The sequence below is a fragment of the Numida meleagris genome, chromosome 3 (genome assembly GCF_002078875.1).
Source record: "Numida meleagris isolate 19003 breed g44 Domestic line chromosome 3, NumMel1.0, whole genome shotgun sequence".
NCBI lineage: Eukaryota > Metazoa > Chordata > Aves > Galliformes > Numididae > Numida > Numida meleagris.
Genome location: NC_034411.1, coordinates 19,357,924 through 19,372,548, shown reverse-complemented (window position 1 = coordinate 19,372,548; position 14,625 = coordinate 19,357,924).

Here is a 14,625-nt window from a genome sequence, read left to right as displayed (position 1 = left end):
AAGGAAAGGAAAGGAAAGGAAAGGAAAGGAAAGGAAAGGAAAGGAAAGGAAAGGAAAGGAAAGGAAAGGAAAGGAAAGGAAAGGAAAGGAAAGGAAGAGAGAAAGGAAGGGAGAAAAAAGGAAAGGAAGAAAGAAAGTAAAAGGAGAGAAAGAGAGAAAGAGAGAAAGAAAGAGAAACAGAAACAGAAGAATGGAAGGAAGGAAGGAAGGAAGGAAGGAAGGAAGGCAGGAAGGCAGGAAGGAAGGAAGGAAGGAAGGAAGAAAATAACCTTATCCCTATCGAACCAGCTATACAGAGCTTTGGGAACAGAGAGAAAATAAATATTGAGTGAGAAGGAAAAAAGCCACTATTGCATCAAATACTTGCCTCAGGTCCTACAGCAGCAAAAATGAGGTGACATGCAGCCATACATGAGTGGACAACATGTCAGCTGCACAGAGGGTCTCTTCATCGTCACACATGTCCCCTAACTGGCAGTTTACCCCCACAGACACAATGTTAAGAGACACAGGAAGAATGTTCTCTTTTTGAAAAGTGTCACATAAAGTAGCTTACCAGACTGGTTGGCAGAAAATCATATTTTCTGATATTTGATGTCACATTTTATTAGATTTAGGATACTATTATCCTACTTACTTAGGGGTTTAAAAGTATCCTTTTTATAGCTAATGCCACAGGTAGAATGTTAAACTACAGACATTTTGCAGTAAAGGACTAGACTGTTCCTTATATACATCTGGTATGGTATTTTTTGCCCCAAACAATGCAATGGTTCAGTATATTTTATCCGTTTTTTTGTTTTGATCCTTGCACATTTGTCCTCATTTCATCCATTAACCTGTGAGTGCATCTCATTATAGAGCCTACAGAACTCTGGGACTATAATTTGTAACACTTTCATATATTTTAATGAAAAATGATTTTTAATACCTATAAATGGTTTCATCAGGACTCCAGAGTTCTGAGGCACTTGTGCTTTCAGTTTAAATATAATGGCATTTGCTTTACTGTTCTGTTGTTTCCACCTGCTAGTAAATAAAATGCACTGTATGCAATTTATAATGCTTGAGATTAATTATAGCAGGTCTGAATTATCCTTTACATTTATGTAGAAAAGTCTTGTCTTGATTTCAGTTTCTACTGGATCTTCAAACAAAACATTTCATTGAGTCAATTTTTCTTGAAGCCTTTAAACCAAATTTTTTTACTATTGCCAGCTGATTTTTAACTGACAGCTGTTTCACAATTGAAGTCTTTCAATAATGTTTATTGAATACAAGTTAAAAACATTTCATTCCATGGATTTGAAACATGTAGATCTGAAACTGTACATATAAAATAATAGATTTGAAAAAAATCAGCACAAATATTGTTAAATAGAAAATACTATTCCCTTCAGAACACCTCTGTACTTTATCAGTAGAAAGAATGCGAATATAATATATCAATTTTTCCTATCTTTATCATTCATTGGATGGTATAACTCCAGTAAGAAAATATCTCATTTACTTGCACTGAGCATAAATGTTTCTCAGTTAAGATTAATTTGTGAATGGAACACAGTATCTATACTACTTTTAATTCTCAGCCATCATTACAAATGTGTTTTCATATGTTTTTAAGCAAAATATATTTCTGTATTTTCTAAAAGATGTTCAGCCATGCAAACACAGGTGCAGTCAGGAATTTTCTTTCTGGCGTTTTTTTGTTTGTTTTCATTGGTTGGCTAGTTGGTTGGTTAGGTCTGATTTTCTTTTTTTTTTTTTTTTATTCCTAGGCTTTTAAGTTTTTCTACCTTTACTGAGTCACATCTGCATTTTGTAAATTATTTTTTCAAATTATTCTATCTATATTTAACAAAGTAACTAGCTTAATGTTTAGGTTGGCAACTGATTCCTTATTGTACATTTTAGTGGGCATAACTGTCTTGAAATATGAATTAATTTGTCAGTGGCTTAGATGCCCTGGATTGTTTGCAGAAGATGAATGTAACCTTCAGCTGTGCTCTGTAGAGATTTTCAGAGTTTTTCGCTGTGATTTGAGATTGAACGTTTACCGATATTTGAAGAATGCCATTGAACACTAGGCTGTATTTGTTTGTCTCCTGAACTCATTCAATTAGGAAAATAATCCATTATGGAAAATCTTGATTAAAAGTTGGCTTATTCTCCCATTTGATTAAAATTCAGCATTACACTGAATCAATTGTTCAGTACTTCTGCGAAACCTGTATCAACTGCAGACAGAAGACTAATTGCTCTGCTGCTCTCACAACTTACTCACCTTTTTTGTCCTCTGATTATAAAATCTGCTGGAGAACAATAGATGAGCTCTTCTGTTGTGATTTCATCTGGTCCCTGACCCTGTTCTAAGGCCAGCTGAGTGTTACAAGTGATGACAGCCCAAGGGGACTTAGGGATGATGAGAATGCTGCTGGTTGGAGGCTTTACCTCCACAGATGTCCCAGAGTGGAGACTGCGGTATCATATGTTCCTGCCATAAACTTCTGAGTTCCAGATAAGAGCTTCAGGATTTAGTCCTTCATATCTTTCCAAAATGACATCAGCAAACACTACTCATCTAGCTTGTCAATAAAATACTTTTATAACTACACAGTACATCCCTAGTTAAACTTGTAACCTAAAAAACTTCGCAACCTAAAAAACCTAAACAACAAAACAGTTGAGGTCTGGCTGCTACCTGGGAGCCATCTGATGGAAAGAGACATGTTCTTTATCCCAGAGCTTAGCCTGGGATACAGTGCTCTGTATCCTTCTTGTTTGTATTTAGCTCTCAAAGAGCTAACCCTGCGCACCGTTTGAAACCGCTGAACAATTTGACTTCAGCCAAATCAGTAGCAAAACTCCCATAGATTTTAATGGAGTCTATAACTTCAAATGCAGGAACATAAACAAGACAAAAAAAAATCAGTAATGAAATACCAGTGGGTTTTCTTTTCAGCATCTTTTAATTCCCAGTTTATTTTTCCTTTGGTGAACACAATAGTTTGCAGCAATTATAAGACTTGACTCAGGAAGATTCTCAGACATAAACTAGAGTGTTGCCAGAGGTCTCAATCAAAACTGCATGAAGAAGGTTTTCTAATTTAATCTTCAAGTGTGACTAATTCTTTTTTGCTATTTTCATAAACAACATTTCTAACATTTTCCCCTTGTTTTCACAATGTGGTTTTACTAAATAACTGTAATATTGAACCAGCTAACTTTCAACACTGAAAATGCAGCAGTAAGATTGGCATATATTTTTTAAGTTCTATTATATCTCAATTGCTCTTTACTCTTCTGTGTTTTGTTTTGTTTTGTTTTGTTTTGTTTTCCTGACGTGGGGAAATTGTAACTTGAGAATTTTGCCTAGTGGAACAATTTAAACTAAGAGCCTATACTTTCACTATATTAGCAGCATACTATAATGCTAGCTATTGCAACTGTCTTTTATCTTGTTATTTTATGAGGGAACAAGAGAAAAATTGACAAACACAGAAAAAGGACTTCAGCTGCTTCAAATTTTTAATGGCTAAGGATATGAGCTAGTGCCTTTGTTAGCAAATAAATCTTTTAAGAGTGACTTTAGAAACAGTACAAAATAATGAAAGAAACAGCAACTTTAGGAAATAGTCACACACTGAGAATTGATTTATTGAATTTAATAGTACTACCACTTAGAATTATTAACTGGAATCAGATATTTGCTAAGTTTAGGGCAACTGTTTTATTACCTCAGACAAAGAGGTGAGAATGAAATTAACTGCATAAATAATGTGTGCAGGTGAGGCTGAGCACAGATGAATTGAGGGTGTTACTAAAATAACTTTAAGGTCAGTATTTTTGATGAAAATAGGGAAGAAGATTTATGGTAAAGTAATTCAATCAAATACTCTGAAACAGGTCAGAAGTATTTCATCCTAATGTAATGTTGCAACATCTGTAGTCTATGTAAAGGAAGTGAAAAGCAAAAGCAAACCATAGATTGTTGCTGAAGAGAGGAAAAATAAAAATGAAAAGAAAAAAAGGAAATTAAAAGGAAAAGAAGAAGAAAAAGAAAAATAGAGAAAATGTCAGATGCAGATCTGATTTTGGAAAGCTACAATGTGTTGATTGACAGAACTAGCATTTTTCAAGCTCTGTCACAGCTGAAGTATAAAGCTGTCAGTGCACATGATAATGATGGATGCTCTAAAACATGCAAATAGCATAAAAAATCATTTCTCACGTAATTTTGGAAGATGAGAAGAGTTGTGAACTGAGGGGAAAGGGGAAGGGAGGTCAAGCTTAACATTCAGCCAAGAGGAATAGGCGGCTGCCTTGCTGCTGTTTGAGTTGTTAATTACTATGCAAGTGAAACAATGAGTTATGTGGGCCTTCTGCAAATTTTCCCATGGAAATTTTATGGTGGCAAGCAGAGGAAGAGAGGCAGATCTTTGAAGTTAACCACAATGGTGTGCTCCCCTGGAACAAATCCATTCAAAAGGACCAAACTCCAGGGAACGCAGGAAGACGCTGTCTCAAGAGTGGGTTCTGTATTTCAGAGGTGACATTTACAGTATACCATCAATATTGGGGGTGTTTCAGTTAATTAGCCATTTTTATGAACACTGAAGTACAGTAAAACCTGATGTAAGTGTTAGGAATGTAAATTAGTACTATCCCCAGGCTGATCTAGCTCAAAGCAATGAGCTATTACGTACCGTCTCCACACTTATGGTACTTTTAATTTCTCAGACAGTAAAGGTTGCTGATACTGTCAATTCCCAGTTGATTTTCACATCATATCATTTTGCACAGGCATGTATTTGTGTGTGCATGTGACTTCCATCATGCATGTATCTGCCCTTTGATGCAGTTAGTGCTGATGTTCAGAAGATGCAACAAATCTGTAGATAGAGTCTTTGCTTTGCTGGTTTTTATTTTTTCACTAAATGTGCAATTTTCAAGAAATTAATACATCTGACTGGTGAATAAGCAATATAAAATAATGGCTTTTTTTTTGTTTATTTTTTAAATAGTTACAGTGATAGCACCTAATCTGCAGAATAGAACATTATAAAAATAAGTGTTATTTTTATGGTGAACCTTGCCTCTGCTCTCTGGAGTGGTAGAAGCCACTCAGTTCACATCGCTTTCTATTCAAAATTCCTTGTTCCTCAGTTCTTATTCCATAACAACTTTTGACTATGCATTAATTTCAAAACTGCCTCATTTAGCACAGGTCTACATGACGGATCTTGCCTCTACTGAATCTTTTTGCTTACTTCATTCCACCAATAATGCTAACTTCATGTGACCTTTCATGGGTGTTTCCAAGTCTGCCTCTACATTTGCCTTTGAATGCATATATATGTTTTTCTTCTATCTTAGGGTTCCTGATAGCAACTCCTGATCATTCTAATGCCTGCTAAAGAGAGACTACCCCACACTGTATCTTTAAACATATATGCATCCTTCCAATAATCTCTCCCTTCCAAAATTTGACAGTAAAGTGATTAATAAAACAAAATAAAGAGCAATACTAGTCTAAATCTGTCACTCTATGTCTTACATTTGATCCTCTCTGAATCTGTATGTCAGACTGCAAGCTCTTGAGGGGAAAGATTGTCCCTATTTCTGCTGTGCATTCTGCTGAACACACTGTCACACTCCACAAATTACAAATAATGAGCAATGACGACAGACCTTATTTTCTAATGCCTTCTATCTTATTGCTATTTATCTCCACGAAAAAAACAAGTGTCAAAGAGGTGACATTAGCAAGCACTGTGGGTCCTCAGCAGCTCAGCATGTTTTAAATTGAACTCTCTTTCATAAAAGAGGACAAAAAACTGTATACTTTATGAAATTTTATCCAAATATTTTAACAAGTTGTAAATTGAATTTCCAGTTGAGTTCTGAGTAAACCTGATTTATACTTCATTTTGTTAAATTTTGGTACCACTTACCAGTCACCAGGCTCTGGTCTTGCTGTTGTGAAGAACCACATCCTGGATAGTTTAAGAAAGTGAGCTCTCATGTGAGTCTTTTTCAGACTTTGTTTGGACTGGTATTTTTGGTCAGATTTCATCTTTGCTTCAGGCCTGAAGCAATAGCTGACTTTCATGTCCAGATACTAGTAACGCCACAGATTTGTTATTCAGTAGGTCAATGTTCTTTGGATATATTCAAGTTCATGTTTAAAAGTAAATGAAACTCAGTGTTACCATTGCTGAGTTCATACCTTTCAACCTTACATTGACATTTTACTTTTACTGTGAAGATTGAAAGAATCCAGAGGTAGAAGTAGTTAAATTGAAATTTAAGAGACATTGTTCAAATCAGTGTATATCTAAGAAAATCATGACAGAAAGATGATGTATTGGATTCAGACCAGTTCAAATAATATCTTCATATACAGAATGGATTAGGAAGACTTTTCTCCTTTTCACAATTAAAATACTTGTAACAAAATTAGCTAGATAGTCTTGAAAACCTGAAATGAGGCAAGCAGAGTTACCAGAACAGAGATGAGAAGCACTATGATCAAGTGGAAAAAATCACATTCATCCAACATGGCTTACAGCCAACTTTTCCCAATAATTGTAGGTGACAGGCCAGAGCTGATCCAATGTGCATTTTAATTGGTGGCAAACTTAAGTAACAAGCCTTTGCTGTTCATCTGTCAGGTGGTACTGTGTTTATTCTTTTGTTGTTGTTAGAATGTGTATTACATATATTAGTTGAAGGTCTTTGTCATCTAACGGAACAGAAAGTGGATTTCCTCCTCCTAATTTCCTAACACATACATTTCCAGAAGAGAAATTAAGGGAAAAAAATATAACACCTCTGTAGTCTGGCAGAGTGAAGATTCTGAGTCGTACTGAAAACAGTTCAATAAACTGATTGCACAGGTAAAAGTTCTTAGAGTTAAAACAGCAATAATGTGTATGTATCACAGTACTTGTGCTTTACGTAATACTGTGAAAAGGTGAAATAGTTACCCTAATGCTGTCTCTTCAGAACAAAACCCTGCCATTGACTTGAGAAATCTTTCTTCTCATTTTAAACAGCTTTCTGAGACTTATTACTATTTTCATTCAAGTTTTACTTAAAAACAAGAAAAATGAACACCAAACTCTTACTTTAGCAAACATCCTTAATTACTATACGTAGAACCTTCTCCATCTCATTTTTAACCTCTTTATTAACAAAACAAATCTGCTTAGTCTGGAGGGGTTGAAGAGACAGTTGCACTGTTTTAAGGGAAAAATCAAAAGGACTCTAACCAATTCCTTGTGACTGAGAGGTGGGTACAGTTTCACATGTTACAGAGTATTTGTGCGCTGCTCAGGAGAGGACAGACTGCATTCCATCAAAGGCATTTTTTCAGAGGTTGTCCCTCCTTTTGCTTTCCGCAAAAATGAATCTATACCATTTACATGGAGAGCTTAACCTTCAGGCTGTCCTTACTACAGCAACACTACTCCTATTGCAGATACATGTTTACTTAGACAAATCTAATTTACCCTTTGTTAATGTGTGCTGTCTTTACTTGCTATATTACATTAAAGTTGAAATAGAGTTACAAAAAATTATCTTGCTTAAAATCATTCATAGGCTTTCATCAAGGGAATAAATTTACCAATTTCACTCTTAGTTTATAACCATCCACTGTACTAACTTGACCTTTACCTAAACAGGGCTATAATTGCAGTTAAGATTATATAATTTACAATAACAACAAAAAATTACTTTTGAGGAACTGCTACTGGGCATGAATGTCTCATAGCCATTAAATGTATCATTCATCTTGAGAAGAAAATTATTCTTATCCACGTCGACATTTTTAACATAAACTGTAGTACTCTCTGTTGGCACTTTTTTACGTACCCATTAATCTCAATAGTAAAGCATAAGTCTCACCCACCTATTCTCTGAAGTTTGGATGTCACTACTGTGTACAATAAAAATTGTATATTCATGAACTCCATTTGTTTTATGTCCTTCTCTCTGTCAAAGTCTCCCAAGCAGCATATGCTTTGCTCTGTGGAGAATAAAATCAAATTTGTCTGTCTTGTCATATTGTCATCAAAGTGATACTATCACAATTAGATTAACATTTTGTGAAGGAGCTGAAGGGAGAGAAAGGAAATAGGAGCACACTATAGCGAATCCTAGTTAACCCCTTCTGCAGCATAAGCCCCCCTCTCTGCAACAACCAGAGGTAAAGGAGGAACCCAGCATCTAGCAGAAGTGAGACTGTCAAATATTTGTGGTCCTCCTCAGAGCCCATGAAGTTAATACCAATCCCACAAGGTATGTTTTCATCCAAAGACCTATTATTGCTGGTAAAAGCAACAACTGTTGGGAGTGGAGAGCTTCCCAAGCTTTTTTAATAAGGCAGCAATGAGTGAGAATGGGGCTGCAGTGCAAATGTGAAAGCTATGGGTACATCCTCCCATAGGAGCATGGGAGCTCATCAGAGGAGCAAAAGAAGCAACTGTGTCTTTTTTTCCAGTCTTTACTCTAGCTCAACTTTCACATTTATTCCTTTTATTAATTGATAAAAGTACAAATTGATGATTTGGTCAGATGAAAGTGCTAAACTTTCCTGTTGCATGTAAGTGAAGGAATAATCACAGTGAAATATCCAGAAAGTGTCTCCAAGTTTCCACACACTCTGCAAAGCTGCATTTCCCCACCCCCAGCATACAGGCAATGTCCATGTAATAAATTGTGCCTGAACAGGATAAAGATATATATCAGTACAACTTATCTTCATATTACAATTGCATCATCTGCACATTGATCTCCTTCTCTAGGGATTAATTCTAACACAAACAGTCCCTGATACTTATTCCTCAAGACAGGCCTGCCAAGGATGTATTTTCTTTTTATTCGACTATAAGTGAAGTTTCTCACCAAACTGATAAATTTGACTGCCAGGCACATGTGTCACAGCACATCTACTCTGACTCTAAATTGCTACAAAAGTTATCAGTTGTTCAGATTGGGACTCTTTCTCGAATACATTTTCTGTAAAGCTGGGTAAAATAGTTTCCATAATGTGCATTGCACAGTTTTTAGAAAATAAAAAAAATAAGCAAATGCATTAAGTAAAAAAAGACCACGTAGAACATTACAATATTTACCACTGATAGACTCAGTGTTGCTCACATCACCAGGAAGCATTCTTACTAGGCAAATCAGTTCCTTTCCCTAACTCTCTACTGTTCTCATACGTAAGTATTTAAGGACATAATCTTTTTGTGTAAGAGTAACGTAGAAAATCACCTAGGATTGAATCTTTTGTGCCATGAGGCTTGCATATATTAGCCAAATAATATGAAAGCAAACTGTATACGCAAAGAGTGACAGATCAAATATTTTTTGTCCTACGTTTTTTTAAATGTTGATTGTTTGAAGAAGGGGTCACAGGACAGAACACTGTGAACAGTGAGGAAAGGGAGTGGGAACACACTCCAAAGGGATAGTAATGTAATGAATAGTAGTGCAAACAGAAGAGGCAGTGGGGAAGGCATGAGCAGGATGATGCACTGAGCAGAAAACTATTTCGGTCACAAAAATATGGTAAGGTTGAGGAGGAGGAAATGAAACTTTGAGATTTTGCCTTGAGGTAGCTTTTGGCAATCAAGGCTGTTGTAAAAGAGTATAGAAATGAAGGCCAAATGGAAGAGATTCAGAAGAGTTGAAGTAACTCAAGGCAATGATGACAGACTTCCTGTCCATGTAATTTGGAAATAAAGGCAATATGGGGAGGCAAGCACAGTGGGCGGATGAGCTTGAGAGATGCCTTGTCATGTTGTAAAAGAAGTTAGAGGACAGTGAGAGGAACTGGAAGAAAAAAAAAAGGGAAGACAAGACCTGGCAGAAGAGTAAAAGAGCCTTTGTTAAAAGGCTGTCTTTCTTTTGAAAGCTGGTCATTTCAGTGATGTAAAGGGAAAGAAGAGTTTAAAATCTATCCTAAAAGAACTTGCTCCATCCTCTGCCTGTAGAGTTTTGCTCACTTTTGCCTGAGTGCAAAAATAAGCTTTTGGTATCATTTCAGATACCAGACTTATGGGCTGATCTCATGAGTGCCCTCAACCCTCACTAACATCGATAGGACTTAAGGGCGTACAGCACTTTCCAGGGTCAGGCCATGTATCACTTAAAAATAACACACCAACATTTAACATCATTAAAGAAACTAATGCTCATTAACTAGCAATAGACCACTGGGAAAGGATCAATAGCTGTCTCCAAAATCATCTTACCTATTACAGTATATGCATACTCTACTTAATGACAGTGAAGGATAGCGACACACAGTGATAGGTCACTGATGACAGTGAATGGGAAAGACTACTTCTTAATTAATCAGGACAGTGTTAGCAAAGAGTTCTACTTAACAAGAATATATCTGGGGTCCTAACCAGGTGATTAGGAGGAATGATGTCCTGTCTCTTGCTGAAGCAAAGGGGCTGCTTCAGAAGAAGTGCAATGAACGTCTTTATAATTCTTTTGTGGGTTTTGTTTGTTTTTCCAGAGCAGAGTGGGTTTTTTTTCATCATACAATTTTCAAAGCATTTATTTTCTTTAAATATCTCTTAAACTGGAGTGAGGTCATAACCAGGCAGGTTGATTCTGAGCTTGCCAATGAAAAGGTTCCTGTGGTGTGGCACTAACATGCGGCACTGAACAGCTCTTGCTCTCCAGACCTTGTCTGGGGAAAGCTTTTGCCATATTTTTCCCTGATTTGGCTTCAAGGCCATCATTCTGCAGACAGTGAACAGTCAAGTCTTGTATGCACCACAGTGTGTGAAGGGATTGCAATGTTTGGTTCAAACTATCAGTTTTGTTTCCTTCATTTGATCTGTCTTCAGATTCCATTTCCCACGGGATCTGCATGGATGAAATAGAGAATGCCAAATGTGGAACATTTTCTGCAGTCTTCAAGAGAATATCTCATGGTAATTTTTAGAAAAAATAAAGGCAGAACAATCTTATCTGCATTCCACCCCACAATGACCCTCCCCATCTGACTGAATTTATTGTAATCCCTATAAACCTAAACCTCAAAGAATTTCAATGCCTTGCACTTCTCTACTGCACTAATTTATGAGAAGTGGGTAATGTGCCATCTGGAGGTTTCACTGCCATTGGGAAGCACGTTCAGCCCACAGAGAAAGCAAGTCAGGCCAAAAGGAGAAAGAAAATGCAGGGGAAGGAGAAGATCTGGCTTCAAGGAACAAGTGTCATGAACTCGCAAAGATAAAAACTACATTGCAAAAAAATCAGATTCAGCTTGCGTGATCGGCACATACACAGCTGATAACCCAAGGTCTCAACCTAAGGACATTAGCAACATTACAGGGCAATCCTTACACAAGGACAGAATGTTCTTGGGCAATTTCTACAATATATTAGACACAAACAGGTTTTTCTTCAAAACTGAAGTCATGTCAGGTTTCTTGTTTCACTTCTTTTAATTGTCCCTGAACAAACATATTTATTGTGGTGCTTCAAGTAAATTTCCACTTCACATAGTTTTCCTGAGAAAGAACAAAGGGCTTACTGGGGGGGAGCTTTTAGGCTGATTGGCTATGCTACACCCAGGTCACAAGAGGCTTGAGACCCATTTTACTTACTGAAAAAAATATGCCTGACTCTGACTTTCTTCTTTTTAATAAGCTACTTAAGCAAGAATAACATTGAAAAATGTATGTCACCAAACTCATGATTACTAACCTACAAAGAGAGCAATTCAGCTGTCAGAATGGATCAAATCAACAAGTTAGACACAGGTCTGAGAAGCATATTAGATCACAAAATATGTTGTCATCCTATTAATACTAAAATAATCAATCCTAACACAACCTTAAGCCCCTAACACATCCTAAAGAGGATATTAAGAAGGCAGCTGTCCATTCATTACTCACACCAATTACAGAATATTTTAATATTGAAAAAAAATCATCATCTAATATCTGACATGTGCCCTCAGTGCCAGTTTTAACATTTTATCTTCAAATACTTCCTCTTCCTCTTTGTGGGTGAGCAAACCCTTGCCTCCCAGGCTCTGTTACCAATACAGCTTTGAGGCAGAGACATTAATATCATTGTCTAGGAGAAGAATATCTTTTTGACCAGTTCAGCTAGTAGAGAAGAAAGTTTAAGACCTTAAGCTCTGAAACACTTTTCCAGTACAGCAGTTAATTTCACTGGGGAACTTTCTCGCTGATGTTTTCCTCCTCGTGAGTGCTTGACTGATGTTCATGTCCATACAAAAAGCCATAGTAGACAAATTCACAGTTCATGACTGTTTTAAAATAGGAAGTTCAAAGGGACTGGGAAGTTGCCCAGCTAGTAAAGGATAATTAAATAATAATAGTAATAAAGCAGAAGAAAAAGGCACAGACTTTAAGTTGTTAGAATGTTAGATGTAAATTTAATCTAAAAATTTATTCCCAAACTTTGCAACTCTTCTAGTCCTTTCTGAGGACTAGTAAGTCAATAGGCATTACTTCCAGTTTAATTTTCTTCTGTGTTCAGGAAAAGGTTAAAAACTTATGATTTCCCTTCATGGACCTATATTGGAAGCTCTGCACAATCAGTCTTCCCTGCTGTTATCCAAAACAAGACACCGTCTTACTTGCTCTCTACTTCTTACTTCTCCACTGACTTACTTGCTCTTTGCTTCTTACCTCTCCAAGAATTTCATCCAGATGAGACACAAAGTGTAATATGTCCAGTCAAGTTGAGAATATTTGGAATAGAATAGTTTTGGTTGGAAGGGACCTACAAAGACCATCAAGTCCAACTATCAGATTACTTTGGGGCTAACCCAAGGTTGAAACATATCATTAAAAGTATTATCCGAATGGCTCTTAAATATGGACAAGTGCAGAGCATCAACTACCTCTATACTGTTTCAGTGTTTAATTACTCTCTTGGTAAAGAAGTTTTTCCTAATATCCAGTCTGAACCTCTCCTGACATAGCTTTGACCTGTTCCCACATGTTCTGCCACTGGATACCAGGGAGAAAAGATGAGCAACTCACTGTCCACCACCCCTCCTCAGGAAGCTGAAGAGAGCAATTAAAGCATCTGTTTAACCAGTTTAAAAAATATATTTGGCATTTTGCAGATTGTGGAGTCTGCATGTCTGACTTTCCCTCTGACAAACAATAAAAAAGAAAAATATAATTACATGGTTGCTCTTTTCTTTATATTAAAATCTTTATATTAAAGGATTTTAGGTGACAGTATGTCACTCAAACAAAAAACAGATACATACAGATTCAAAACAGTATCCTCAACTCCCAAGAGAATCCTCTGAGCATGAATCTGTAAGGGAACTCTCTCCTCTTTACTCTGGAAGAAAAGGCACTGTACAACAAAGGCTACAAGATTCACCGGGATTGGGGAAAAATATTAAATGTGCAGCCAAATTCAGCAGTCAGTTGGTAAGGTGCTCAAGTAACACAGTCCTGGTTTCCTGTCACTTCCTCTGCCCTTATCACTGAATAAGACACAGAAGCTGCCAGAGCAGGACAAAGGCACTGCTACTGGCAGTGAGGAGGGTCTGTGGAACCTGTGTGGTTACAGCTGGAAAATTAAGTTTTTATGTGAACTGTTTTCAGTTATAATTTCCTCATTGCATGTATGAGCCAAAGGACATGCCAAAATAAAAGGAGTGCCTGCAAAACAGAGAATGTTATGCTTCAAAAGTCCCCGTGGATTTTTATCTGCCTAGGATGTGATAACATCCACATGTCCAGTGACTGAGCTACTCCAGCTGCCCCATCAACTCTAAATCACAGCAGTCAGGAGCAGTCTGCCACAGACTTCCACTCTTGTTCAGATCTCTCTCCCTCTATATATGTATATATAACTTTCATTTATTTCTGTGGCTTCTTGATCTCAGAAAAAGCAGTTCAACACCTACAGAATACCTTCCCTAGGGAGATCACTGTACAAGCAAAGTTCAAGTATCCCATCATTGATTGCATGTGTTTCATGCTAAGCTCCTTCCACTATAATGCACTTTCTACAATAGCTGATAGATTTTTCCAGTCTTCCTCTGGGAGTCCTAAATGCTTTTGCTAGAGAATTGCAAGAGAATTGTAAAGGATCTTCTCTTTCCAGCACTGACAAAACTCAGTTCTTGAATTAAATGTTTGAAAATCTTTAGAAATACTTTATAATTATATTGAGTCTTTCTTTTAAAAAGAAGGAAATTGTGCAAACAGTAGAACACAGGTGTCTGCACAATAATATGCTAAATTGCTTTAGCAATTTGATTTTCTAACCTCATGATACTACAGGTTGTGTAAACCCAAATCAAAATTCTCTGTGCACACTCTTATCAAGCAGTATGTTTATTCTGATACAGAAGCCTTTATTCCAGGAAGCATCTCTGTCCAGAAAAGTATTGACATTTGTACTTAAATTTAAGCCTAAGTCCCATTCAGTAGGATATAAGGACATTTAAGCACCTGTATGCCTAAAAAGAGACTGACAGAGGGCAAATCTGAATCAGAATTTTATTAATGTTCCCTGAAGGTTATATAAGATCAAATAGGTAGATTGACTTGGCATTGGCTGCAGTGACTTTGTACAATGTTTGAGAAA